Source organism: Balaenoptera physalus, assembly GCF_965194825.1.
Source record: "Balaenoptera physalus genome assembly, chromosome: 3".
NCBI classification, from domain to species: Eukaryota; Metazoa; Chordata; class Mammalia; order Artiodactyla; family Balaenopteridae; genus Balaenoptera; species Balaenoptera physalus.
The window spans coordinates 159,907,098-159,920,001 of NC_138890.1; positions in this window are offsets into that span (position 1 = coordinate 159,907,098).

A 12,904-nucleotide genomic window follows, 5' to 3' on the forward strand; every position below is an offset into this window, starting at 1 on the left:
AATCACTGATCTTTTTACTGTCTCCATAGTTTTGCCTGTCCAGTGTGTCACAGAGTTGGATCATACAGTAGGTAGCCTTTTTAGAATGGCTTCTTTCACTTAGTAATGTGCATGTAAGATTACTTCATGTATCCTCATGGCTTGATAGCTCATTTCTTTTTAGTGCCGAAAGGGAAAAACAGCTTTTAAAATTAAATAGTTTAGGGATTTCCTCAAATGGAGTATTTTAGGAAGACATTCTGGTTAAAATAAGGATGAGGAGGAGACCTGGGTGCCACCTTACTTCTATGTCTAGAATCTCTGAGAAGGCCATTTAAATCAATGGGCTTAAAAAGAGGGGAAAAAAAGGAAGCAAAACTAAGTAATTGGGTATTAATATATTTTTCAAAATTTCTGAATAACACAAGCTTTAAAAATTAGAGTTGAAAGTGTCTGAAAAATAATTTCTTTTATATATTTATTAATTTATTGTCACTAATTCAAACTTTTATTCCACAAATGCACACGTTTTATTGTAGTCTTCCTCACTGCTCAACACTATTTTAGGTTCACAATCCCTGGGCATTTAAACTAATTAGAAATTTTGTTTTCAGACTCATATGTGAATGAACATTTAAGTTCTTGACAGATTGTACACACACACACACACACACACACACACGCACACACATAGTTAGACATTCTGATGAAAATATTTTCAAAATAATAAACATCTGAATGTCAAAATTTACACACATCATATTATAAAGAGAAGAAATAATTATTTCTATACATAAGTATGGCTCCAAAATTTTTCACAAAGAAGTCTATGTACTATGGTTGCTAATCTTATTCAATCTTTTCCTCATCATCAGAATTTAAGTTCCATCATATTTACCAATGTGTGTATCTTTGTTGCTGCTGACACAGTAAATGGAGTTGAGGCAGTGATTTACAGGAATTTATTAAGCTGTTCAAGGCTCTTCTTATATTTATTCATGATGGCTTGGTTTCTGCACTGTCAGGTGGATGTATTATAATCTATCATTTTGGATCAGCAGTGTTTCTGGGCTCATTTTGATTTTATGTGGTCTCTACTCTGAATTGCTATAAATTAATTTTTAATTTATTTCCTTAGAAAGACTTATGTGCATTCCTATACTGGTCAAATGCAAATCACTCAAGTATTTGTAATATTTTGACTTGAAACCATGTGAATAACAAATATAATTTAAAACTTGACAGTCAAAGATTTTGGTTCTAGTATTTATGGTACAACTCTAAGTTATAAAATTATTAACACTAATGAATGTAAAATTTTGTGTGGTGTGTAATATTAAATTCATTCATTTTTGTTTAACATCATTACTTTTTATCAATATCATGATGAGTTAAGTATAGGTATTTTTATTTGTCTGGTATCATCAGATAATTTTTTATTTCATATAGATAAATTAGATGGCAAGTTAAAAGTAATTCTTTATGTGCTAAAGCTTATGCTGTAATTGATATTTATGTTCACAATGTTAAAATTTAAAAGAACAATATTTTTACGCTTAGAGAAATATAGTAAACATACTCCAGTACTTTTTATAACTTTTTATGACTGAAATCATCTAATAAGTACCAGTTTTTGGCTTAAAAAACAAATTAGGTAATTTGATTTTAATTGAGCTTGCATATAAATTTATATAGGTCTTTTCTTAAAAGAAAGGGGTCCACCCTTTCTTATAAGCTGCCAGGGCTGCCCAGTGATTTTGAGTTTATTTTGTGAATATCGTGTATTATTTGTGGGTGAGTTTAGGTCTGAGAGCCATTCCATGAACCCATTAAAGCTCATGTGTTTTAAGACATTTACAATTTTTTCCTACGAAGATTCTTTTTAGTAAACCACTGAATTCACATTTCTGTTATATTTGATTGCATTATAAAAATATCTAAGGGGTTCCACATCACATGCCATCATGAAAATGCAAATTAAGTCAACAATGAGATAACATTATACATCTATTAGAATAACCAAAAATCCCAAACACTGACAACACCAAATGCTGGTTAGAATATGGAGCAATAGGAACTCTCATTTATTGCTCATGGGAATGTAAAATTGTACAGCTACTTTGGAAGACAATTCTTACAAAATAAACACACTCTTACCATACAATCCAGCAATAACTCCAAAAGTTAAAAACTTATATCCTTACAAAAATCTGCATATGAATGTTTATAACAGCTTTATTCTTAATTATCAAAATTTGAAAGCAATGAAGGTGCTCTTCAATAGGTGAATAGATAAATAAACTGTGATACATCCACCCACTAGAATATTACTCAGCACTGAAAAAGGCACTATCCAACCATTGGAAGACAGAGGAAATTTAAATGAATATTATTAAGAAAGAAGTCATTCTGAAAAGGTTACATACTGTATGATTCCAACTATATAACATACTGGCAAAGGCAAAACATTGGAGACAGTAAAAAGTTTAGTGGTTCCCAGGGTTTGAGGGGAGAGAGAGATGAATAAGTGGAGCACAGAGGATGTTCAGAGCGGTGAAAACAGTGTTCATAATGTTATAATGATGAATATATGTCATTAATTACACATTTGTCCAAATCCATAGAATGTACAACACCAAGAGTAAACCCTAATGTAAACTATGGACTTTGGGTGATAGAGATGTATTAATGTAGGTTCATCAACTGTAACAAATGTACCACTCTGGTGAATCTAAACCTGCTCTAAAAAATAAAGTCTTAAAATCTTAAGATTTTTTTATATGTGTGTATATATATTTATATACACATACACACACATATGTAAGTGTGTGTTTTGGAAAAATATTAATTTCAAAGGCAGCAAATAAAATCCCATTCACTAGGATGCCATAATCAGTGCATAATATTACTGCAGTGGATTGAAATTAAGAACAATAATTTAATCTACTACATGTGGTGATACATTATAATCAAAATGAAAACATCCCTTTACTAAAATGTAATTGATTTATGTCTTATAACCATGAAGATATTCATTAGGAGTATATGACAGGTACTCAAAAGCAGTTAGCAAACCTCAACTTTAGAAATATTATTGACTCAAAACTCATAAAAGTTAATTCAAATTGAACCTTTATATCACCATCATGTTACAAATTCTTTCAATGGAAACATTAGAATTTTGTAACAATTATAAAATTTTATAGCTAAAACATTATATAAGCAGGAAAATTTTTTAAAAACTATGTCTATGCTGAGAATTAGTTATAGAGTTGTGATAATATGTGATGTTGGAATTTTTGTAGCTAATTTCTGATATTGCATGAGATCCTTGTCCATGGTAATTATATTGCACATAGTTTGTTATACAAGATATTTTGGATCATCAAACCCCCAGGTGTCTGCACCATATGGCATGGCAGAAATGCAAGATTGCCATCTAGTGGCACATCCAAAACAAAACAAAACAGATGCCAAAACATCACTTCTCAAAATTCCAAGAAGCAAATGGTAGGAGTAAACCATATGGACTTCCTCTCATCAAGAGTGATCTAGCTACAACCAAGGAGTTGTGGGGAAAAGATACATGGATAGAGCTCTCAGGGTGTATATAATGAGTGATGATCTTTATGGCTCAAATCTAAGCCCACTAGAGAGTATGCACTGCAGAGGCTGCACACACCAAGCAGGTTTAAACCAGCAAGCCAGCCTCTCTTCTTGCCTATACCTGTGCTTGCTCTATAAGCCAAAGATAGAGTGTTTTGGATAAGTGGGCAAGGGGTCTGCGTGGGTTAAAGCATACAGGCTCCGTTTCACTGAGCTTGATCTACCTATTGCCATTGCCTGTGTGTGTGTGTGTGTGTGTGTGTGTGTGTGTGTGTGTGTAGTTTACCAACACTAAAATCTGGAGTCCTACAAAATGCCTTAAATACCAGCATGGTATGCTATACAATTTTCTCAGAACAAAAGCAAAATTTTATATTAAAGGAGCAGTAACAATAGACTTCTAACTATAGAGTTAACTTTCAATGCATACCAATAGGGAAACATCTGGCTAGATAGAGGAAGACTCAGATGAAGAGTATCTTAAGGAGTTTAAACATGTGCAGTCTTTTATATAGAATGAGATAGATGCACTGAACTAAAACAAACAATAAATTAGATTGTGTCTCCAACTGCTATTACACATGGTTTTCTAGACCAAAGAGTGTAAGAATGATTAGCTTATCTCACTGTCAAACTCAGTTTTCCATGTCTGGCATTTGTGCTCTCCATTCTTAAGAACTTGGGTCTGTTGGGTTACAAAAACTGTTCATGGAGGGGAGGCAACACCTTATAAGAGGACTGGCAAGTGATTCATTGATCTGGAATATGTGCAGTACTCTGCTACTTTGGGTTCCTCATGATAGTGGATAAGCAAAGGAAAAAAAAAATTACTTGCTAAAACAATCAATCCTCATTACCACGAAAAACTAAGGTTACTACCACATAATGAGGGTAAGAAGGACCACTCTGGAATCCAGAGAATTTACTTAGATGTCTTTTTGTGTCTCCCAGTCAAGTAATAACTGTCCCTGGGCACTATAAAAATCCAGACACTAGCAGGAATTAAAAAGTTCAGACACTTTGGAGACTGAAGACCTCAGTCTCTCCAACAGGTAAGCAAACTAAACCAGTCACAGCGTTGGCAGGAGGTGAGGGCTATTTAGAACGGTTTGGCGGAAGAAAGATGATACATATCTGTTACGTAACCTTGAGACCAGCTGAGTCAGCAGGGACTGTGCTTTTGTTTTTCTATATCCTTAAATTTTACAGGGGATTGTGACTTAGAACCACCTTGAAAGAGACTCTGTGATCTATCCTCTTAGGAAAATTGAGTATACTTTGTACTGACAAAAACTAGTGACACTAAGTTGTACTGTGGAAGCTTGTTATAATGCAGACAAACAACTGGATCTGAGTGGTACAAACAGTACATATGATCAGCCTCTTCAGATTGCCGAGGTCCCTCCAGTAAACCCTCAGCTGCCTACTGTGCCTCAGGTGATTTCACAGCTGATGGACTCTGCTTGCCCACTGGTGCTGAACCCTGCTTCTCAGGTGCAGCCAGATGACCAACCAATGCCCAGAGTCTTTGTTTTCCAAAGGAAACAATAAAGGAGATGGAAACTGACTTCCTGCCTGGTAAGGAGAGGAGCCAAACCATAAGACTTTAAATTGCAGTAAAGTTGTCAGTCCATAAGATGAATCTGGACCATGAGAATTAGGAGAGAGGAAAGAACTAGGTTAATAAATCCCTTCTCTTTTCTACCACCTGTGAACTGATCTGAGGCATAGATTATGAATCAAATTGTTTGATAACATCTTACTTGGCTGAATAGCCTAGAATACCTTGCTCTTCTGTGCAGGGAGAGTCTATCCCAGCATCCAACAGATCTCCTTCTTTCTCTATTTTTCCCCTCTTTTGTCCTCATTCTCAGTGTCTTGGGTTTGTCCTCACCAAATAAGAATGAGCACTTATCTTTACTTCAGGAATTGTTTTCTAAAAATCCCAAAATTGAAAGTCAAAGATGTTACAATTTTTTTCCATAGAAATTGTACCATTTTGTATTTTCAACAATAATTGGCTCTTTCTTCACAACAGAAGGGTTTTAAAATTACAGATTTTTTCAACCTGTAAAGTGTGAAAATATATCTCACTGTAATTTTGATTTACAGTCTCAGTTTTATAAGAAATCTGAACATACTTTCATTTATTTAAAAGGCAATTGTGTATATTTCTCTGTGAGCTATTGTGCATATATTGAGCCCATATTCTTCTGGGTTGTAGATCTTTTATTAATTTTAAATTTGGATCAGGGTATAAAAATGTTACCACACTGGTAAAATTTGACCTACATTGCATATGGAAAAATTGTATTATAAAAATTGAATTTCAATAATTTAGGCATATTTTGTTGAAGAGACATGCATTCTGTAGGGTATTATAATTTTTTTATTCTCTATTTTTATGCACTGTTTCTCGGAATGGAACACTACTGGAATCTGTAGACTATTTCACTATTATAAGATTTCTCCCTAGCTCTTGGGGCTTTGTAATTTTTTTTATTTTTAAATTTTCTTTGATTTTGTATAAATTGATACAGCAATTATGTTATTACTTAAAATAATAATTTTTTATTTTAGCATTTGTAACATAATCATATTTTGGGGCATAGAAACTTCAAATTTCATTAGTTCGTCAATAAAGCTCAATAAAGTTATCCTTATGCAAATTTTGCTGTATCAAAGCATAGTCACATTTTAGTACCTTGGCCTTTAAAACTGGAGTCTTAAATTTAGGAGTTTATACTGTTTTAAGTGCTATACATAAGGGCAAACCAGTTTTTAATACATGTTTTCCATATGATTTTTATGATTAATACTTCAGCAAAGATGGCATCTGTAAAAATGTCTAATTTTATAAACCTCTAGTCTGAAAGTCAGTTATTGTTTCTGAAATATATTTTATAGACTCTACTTTAGTTTGTTGCTTTGAAATTCTCTTGTTTTGTTTCTGGAACAGACAACAGGACCCTAGAAGTGATTTTATTCATTCACCCAATGCTTTCCTCCCTTAATCTAGAGGTATAAACATTTTGCTGCTCAGGACAGCAGTCAGAGATGGCTTCCTAGCAATTTAACCCTCTGCTGAAGTATTTTAGTATTTTTACAAACAGGACAGCTCCATCCGTGCACACAGGCTAAACATCTGCCCTGCACCGGAGACTTAGGCAGCTGAGGATGGAAAGACAGGGTGGAGTTAAATTGTGAAGGGCTTTGAATGCCAGGGGGTTTGGGATTCCCAAAACAAACATGACTGTCATTTATTTTTAGAGACAAACCTCAGGGAACTCCTCCCTCTATAAATATCTAATAATAAATGAGTAGTTAAATAAACAATAGTATATCTACATAATGGAATAGTCTGTAATTATTAATATCAAGTTTCTGAAGACCAGTTAATGACACAGAACAAGTGGAAAAAAAAACCTGTATAGAGTATAATACCAATTTAGTAACTACAAATATGAAGATAAGAATAGAAGAACCAACATCAAACTGTAAACTGTGGTTATTTTTGGATGGTAGTATTATACTTGATTTTTATTTTCATCATTACTTTTCTCTATGTTTTAACTTTTTCTATAATGAGCACATATTACTTTTATAATGAATACACAATAAATTTTATTTTTCAAAAAAAAAAAGAAAATTTTATGAGTCTGTAATATTTTTTAAAATCTTTCAGATTGCTTTACTTTTTGTAATAATTTTTAAAATATATGATTCTTAATCTAAAATATTTAGTAGACTACCATGCATTAAATCAAAGTTCTGTAAAACATTCTGGTTTTAGATTGGAAATTTATTGGATTTGTTCTCTACACAGTTTACTTATATGATTCTTACAAATTATTTGAAAAAAGATATAACAAAATATTTTTATATTAAAGTTTTATTTTTATTTTTTTCAAAGTTTGCAATGCAGCCACATTATTCTCAGAAAAGGATATATTTAAATTATTTTTTGATCCCTATTTGAAAATGCATTGCAATGGATTTTATAATTTCAATGGCAAAATAAAGGTTTCTGTATGAAAAGAAATAAAAATTTTAAGTAGACAAAATTGATTTATTTACAATTTTGGAAAGGACTTGTTTATATAAGTTTGAACCATCATGTTTAGAAAAATGTGTTTTATTATTTTATTTACAGTTAATAAAGAAAACACAAAATCATAACCAAAATTTGTGACCCAGAGAATCATTTTGATACCCAAGCCCAGCAGGCAATAAATGCTTATGAGGCTTTTTTAGTACAGAGTGATAAATTATTAGAGTGAAATACTATTAACTTCAAGTTCACACATAGCAATTAAATGCCATGAAGCTCTTTCTGGTGCTTTGCCCATGTTAAAAAAGCAATTGCTATTTCTTTACTCAGTCTGAGGTTAGTTCTGATTTTTAATTAACATGAAAACAAGGACCTTCCTTTAAAACACTCTATTCCCAGGAGTGTGTTCTTCCAATCTCTAATGAAAAAATAAACACCAGGTCTACTAAGCCTCATGCTAGGTTTAATTGGGACTCATTTAATTTTTCTTTTCACAAACTCCTGGACCAAATATGTGATTTCACCTCTACTATGGAGGGTTTCCTGTCTTATTTTTACACACTTATGTTAACTGCTTACTATATTTATTCTATCAATCTTGCCTTATTTTTCCAACTTCATTCAAAATGTAAGAGAGGAAGGAGAAGGGAAAAGTGTTACAAATTAAGAAGATAAATCTACCAGTAGATTAACTAGATAATTTTATTAATGCCTAAGAAAGCGAGTTAAGGTGATACATTTCTCTGATGGGAGAGAGGGGGAAAAAACCCATACGAATAAATAAAACATATGTCATTACAGTTTTAAAATATTTTCTTATGAAAAATTGTAACCATACAGAGAAGGTGAAATAATGCACCTATATATTTAGCTCCTTGATTCTAGAATGAACATATAATTTTATCATCTATCTATCTGTCCACTAATACTTCTGTTCATTTGTCAATCTATCTCAGTTTTCTGATGCATTTCAAATGAAGTTGCAGACATAATCCATTTCAACCCTAAAGAGTTCAGCATGCACAAAAGTAACTAGAATTCAATATTTGTTTACATGTTTTTTCATCTGTTTTTAGGTAAACTTTATACACAGAGATATGTACAAATCTTGGGTATACTCTTCATGAGAGGTTTGAGAAATGCATATATTATATAATTGAAACTTCTATCATGATAAATCATTACCATTTCCTTGGAAAGTTCCTTCAATCTCTTTCCCAGGCTCCTTGACCCTATTTCCTCAAAGGCAACCACTAATCCAATTTTTTTCACTGCAGATTAGTTTTGCCTATTCCAGAAAGTCAAAAATAGAACCATTTATCTTTTTACATTCTGTGAATTGTTTACAGGTGCTTTGCATTACCCACTTTACAGAATAGAAAAAAATTGGCCAGAATTATTATATTATAAAATATGTTCATAATACTATCTTCCTTAAGTGTTTTGGTTTTATAAAAGTTATTATTGTTGATTTAATTTTTTAAAATTTCCCCAAAACATTCAAGCTTAACTAATGCCCTGGGCTAATTTTAGTAAGTAATATTTTTCTAGGAATTTGTCTAAATTGATGATTTCAAATAAGTTTTCAAATCTGTAAGTTTATAGTAGTTTATAATTTTTCTCTTATATGTTAATTGCTGATGTAAATGCCATTGTATTCCCTTTACATTTATGAATTGTTTGTGCTTTCAGTATTTTTTTCTATATGTCTATTATTCTGTACAAAATAGGTTAGAGTAGCTTTAACTTCACAATTTTAAAAGTTCTTTTCTTTATTTACTAATTGCTATTTTTAACTTTAAATCTTCCCTTTCAAGTGATTTAGGTTTTTTTTTTTTTCTAATTTATAAATTTGATGTTGAACTTATTATTATTACCCCGTCTGATGCAGAATGTAAGGCTATCAATATCCATGAATGTGTTTTGACTTAATTCTAGACATTTTGTTATCTAGAATTACATTATTATTTTCTGTGGATGTTCAGGTCTTCATTATGATCTAATTGTATCATGAATTATTAAAATTACTTTTATTGATTTTAAAAGTTGATGTATTCTTAAATTTTTAAAGTTTTCATGTTTGTTTTGTTTTACTTATTGATTTCTCAACTGTTTTGTAGTCAAATAATATGGTCTGATGATAACAGTTACTAGAGAGTTGTTATCAATCCAGAGATTATCATCTTGAGCAATCTGAGTTTGAGATATTGGATACAGGACATGCATTTAGGACCATGAGTGCATCTTCCAAACAGTTTCAAGTGGTTTCCCCCTGAGTAAGATCTGTCCCTTCTTAACTTCAATGTTAACTCACTCACTGCTTTAGGGACTTCCCACATAATCCAAGGCTCTGGCCAACTGAAAATACAGTCACTGTTTCCAAATATTAGATTTAAAAATTTTGCTTTATAATTATTATAATAATGATATCATATATCATAATTATATATGATATATCATCATATATGCCAATTTCTTATAAATTGACTCTGGTCTATTTTAGATAAACATATAGACCCTGGTCAATTTATAATCTCAATTATTTTTAAGTTCTGATCTTTAAAAAATAGAATATTGTGTTTCTCAGTTTTAGTTTTTATGTTACTCTATTTTCAGCGGTGTCTGTTTTCCTATGTATTGCCTCTTACATGGGGTCATTTTCTATAATCATTTCCACTTCTCTTCTATATATTTCTTGAACTTTGTTAGCTTATTTTTCACCCTCTTCTGTTGTCAATCAGGAGTCTTTTATATCTGTTTTGAGACCATTCTTACTTTTTTTACAAAAAATTCTTTCAATCAATATTGATATTTTTGACAATTTTCACCTGCTTGGGAGCAACATTTGTAGAGATTAGAAGGTGGGACTAGTTTTCCTTACCTGCAAATTTTCCATGTTCTTTTATATTTTTGTATTCATCCACTACTGCTTGTGTAACTGTTATTTCTGTGGTGAGGTATTGTTTTGTTTTATTTTTGGTAGTGCAGGATTTTAACTTTGATTCCTAGCAGGAGATGCCTTTGGATACATTCTTAAGATGGAGTGGGAGATCTCCAGTAGCTTAAAGTCATCTATTTGGATGTGCTTATCTAAATATACATTGCCCATTTATTCAGTGATCCAACGTAGTGGTTTTGCCAATTGGTAAGCATCACTATTCTGAGTATAAACTCAATTACAAAGAAAGTAAGCACAAGATGCAGTCTTTTTTTTTTCTAGGCTTTCTTTGGGACGTATTCATGTCAAAACCGTCTATGTAATCAGTCCACTATAAACCCCACCTCTCACCAATATATCAGGTGACTTATTGAGTCCACAGGTATTAACGTCACTTCACAAATAATGTCCTATAATTCTATGGCCAGGTCAGATCCTTTTGTTTTAGTGCAAAGCTACCATGGACTGAAATTCCCTTGAGAGAAAGCGAAAAGGAAGATATACATCTAATATTTGTATGGTTCTCTTCAAGAAAATCTAGCCTTGCTTTTTGCAATACCCTATACCCAGTTTCCCTTATTGTTAATCTCTTACATTACTATGGTACGTTTGTAACAACTAATGAACCAATATTGATGCATCATTATTATTAGAGTCCTTAATTTATTTGTATATCACTAGTTTTTACTTATATCCTTTTTTATTTCTGTTCCAGGATGCCAATGAGTATACCTCATTACATCGCCTTGTCATGTTTCCTTAGGCTCCTCTAGCCTCTGAACTTTATCAGCAGAAATATCTTCTGAGTAGTAATATTGGCTATATATAACAAGTAAATGTCACTCAAGAAGTAAAATCCCCAAAAGGCTTACAGTTTCTTCATCTAAATTATACTAAAGAATTTCCAGCACTGCCACTTAATTTATTATGTATAGCTACTGAGGCCAGGTCTTAGTCAATTAGCCTAAGAAATAATTAAAACCATTCAAAGCTGCTAGACCTACCACACTGTTATCTAGTTGCTTGTACATATTTAAATAAGTTTTTTCATGTATATTCACGTTCTTTACTTTTTAGTGGACCACCCTCAGGATCTGTTAATATGGTATCTAGTACCACACATTTTCCAGATCCCCACTCCCAGTATTTTTATCTAAATACTATAATTCTCTTGGTGGGAAAACTTTGTGCTTTCAGGTTTGTTTGTTAATTCACTTAATGAAGTAGCCAGTATACCCACAAAGCTCTTGCATTTCTACCGTCCCTTAAGTGAAAGTAAAAAAGCTTCCTGCAAAAACCTGCTTTCACTGCACTGCATGTTACAACATTCCAGGTGTCTCCAAGTAATAATAAAAATATTTCCTTTGCCAGTGTTTTTTGTGGGATACTGAAGTCCCATACCTAAATATGAATTGAATTTTCAGTGCTGTCACTTTCAACTAACCCAGTTAAACAAGGACAGATTTCTCCCAGTGACAGCAAACAACTGGCCAAGATTGGTCATGTACCTAGGCCTTAGTTGCCAGCCTGTAGTTTTTTGGTGATCTATTATTGTGTTACCTACTTTTCTAGAACTTAGTGGCTTAATAAAAACCATAATTACATTATTCCTTATAATTCTGTTGTTTGACTGGGGCCCAACTGGGTGTCCTTATGCCCTTCTGTTTGGAGTCTCTTATGTAACTAAGGTCAGATGGTTGCTCCAAGATGGCTTCGTGTATGTATCTTGTGTTGCTGGGGAAGGCTGGTTTTGGGGCTCCGTAAGACACTGAATTCCTGAGTCCCAGTCTCAGTGCAGCTTTGCTGTGTCCAGATGGCCTCTTTTTGGGGCCTTTCCATGTGTTCTCCCAGTAGTGTTTCTTAATTTTTATATAATAACTCAGGGTTTCCAGGAGTGAAAAGTGGAAACTATTATGGCTTCATAAGGCAAACTGTGCAACTGGCACAAGGTTGCCTCTGCCACATTTAGTTAAAGTGAATCACAGGGCCTGACTAATTTAATAGGTGAGGGGACCACACTAAGATGTGAGTATTGAGAGGTGTGATGATTCATCAGGACCATGTCTGAGAACTAACTAAGACAAGTGGAGAGAAAGACAGTTTCCCTCCTTAGAGATTTCACCAGACTTACAACATGGAGGACTTGCTAAAAACGTAGTTTCAATTTTGAGAAAGCAAGATGTGGCAACTGTCTACCACATGATGGAATCCTACTCCTAAGAAGTGCAGTTGCCTCTTCTGCATGGTGTGTTGACAAAATGATCCTCTGAGTGCAAGAACGGTATTTTAAAAAAAAATAGCTGCTCTCTACTTTTGTTATCCAGGTGATC